Source organism: Triticum dicoccoides, chromosome 1B (assembly GCF_002162155.2).
Source record: "Triticum dicoccoides isolate Atlit2015 ecotype Zavitan chromosome 1B, WEW_v2.0, whole genome shotgun sequence".
NCBI lineage: Eukaryota > Viridiplantae > Streptophyta > Magnoliopsida > Poales > Poaceae > Triticum > Triticum dicoccoides.
Genome location: NC_041381.1, coordinates 340,007,212 through 340,008,822, shown reverse-complemented (window position 1 = coordinate 340,008,822; position 1,611 = coordinate 340,007,212).

Here is a 1,611-nt window from a genome sequence, read left to right as displayed (position 1 = left end):
CGAAAAATCCCCAATCGCGTCCCCAGGAGCCCAAAATTCGCCGGTTTGGACTGAAATTGGCGCCGACGGACCCAGGCCGAACCCAACGCGCTGGGGGCCGATCGGGGGCGCCGGGGGAAAGAAAAATGGGCCAAAACTTCCCGCACCCGATTGCCACCCTGTGGGCCCGCCAAGTTAGCGACTAGGCTCGTCGTCCTCATCGCCTCGCCTCGGCTCCCGCGTGAATCAATGCCAAGGCTGTTACCGGTCAGCCTTCCGTTGATCACGGGCGGCGCAGTGATGGCGAGCCTCCGCGCGTCCCGCCTTTTCCCGCCACGCGTCCACACTGCTGCCGCCCCTCGCCGCTATAAAAGTCGAGCTTCGTCGCTGCTCGCTGCACACTGGCCACATCCATCTCTCTCTCGCCTGCCTCCAGCGCCGACCACCTTTCTCGCGCCCTCCTTCACCGTCCTCCTCAAGCACTCGCCATGGCAGAGAGGTTCCCCGGCGACAGAGCGGCGGCCAATGGCTTCGGCCGCCGCTGGCTGCACGACTGGGAGGCGCACCGCAGGAGGCCAACTACCCGACGCCGCCCGACATGCGCGTGCCCGGCGCATGGCAGCTGAGCGAACGCGGCGCCCCGTGCCTCTGCCCTCCGGCGCGGAACGCGGCGCCGAGATGGCGGCGATCCGGGCAAACATGCCGGAGCAAGCACGCCAGTAGCCGCGTTACGCGGCGGACAACCACACGCTCTGGACCGCCTACTTCGAGCGATGCCGCTCCGAGCAGCTGGCGTCCACCAATGGCACCCCAGCGCCGGGAGGCCGCCACAACACGGAGGGTCGCCGCCAATGGTGGGGCGCGCCGCCCCACCGGGGCGGACTCTCTCCGCCGTGCTAGCGCACATCGAGGGCAGCAATGAGCCGCCGCTGGAGTACCCGGCGCCCTCCTTCTCTCGCTGCCGCGAAAGCTCCTGGATGCCGATGCGCATGGACACGCCGTCCTCGTCGTCCGCAGGCTCCCGCTCCTCCCATTCAGCGCCACTCCTCCCCGTCAATCCCGAGCCGCATGAGACGCCGCTCCGTCGGCGCACCTGTGGCGGCACCCTCGTCATCAACGAGGGCGGCCGTGCCCCTTCCCCTCTCTCCTCCCGCTTGGTCAAGCCGAAGAAGGAGCCGGAGGCGCTCCTCCCCGTGGAGCAGGAGCACGAGGCCATGGCCGCCGACCTGGAGAGCGGCCTCCTATGGTCGCGCCAGGACTACGTGCGGGAGGAGATGGAGTGCCAGCGCCGCGCCCTGGAAGAAATTGTCGCTCGGCGTTGCGGCTGCGACGAGGGCGGCGTCGTCGTGCTCTCCGACAACGACAACGAGGTCGCTGCGCCGAGCCAGCCGGTCCGCAGCGGCGATCCAGGGCAGGGCTGTAGCAAGGACGCCCCGAAGGACGGGCCACCGAGCGACGGCGACGACTACACCGCCTTCTACAAACTCCTCGGCATGAATAACTAGAGTAGTCCTTTTATATTTTAATCTATGTAAATTAGCCTAGAATATCAATGAAATCGCCTAAATTTCGTCAACTTTGGGGTTTTAAATCTTTTTTTGGCTGACGCCGTTGTAGTCGCGGCTGGGAACC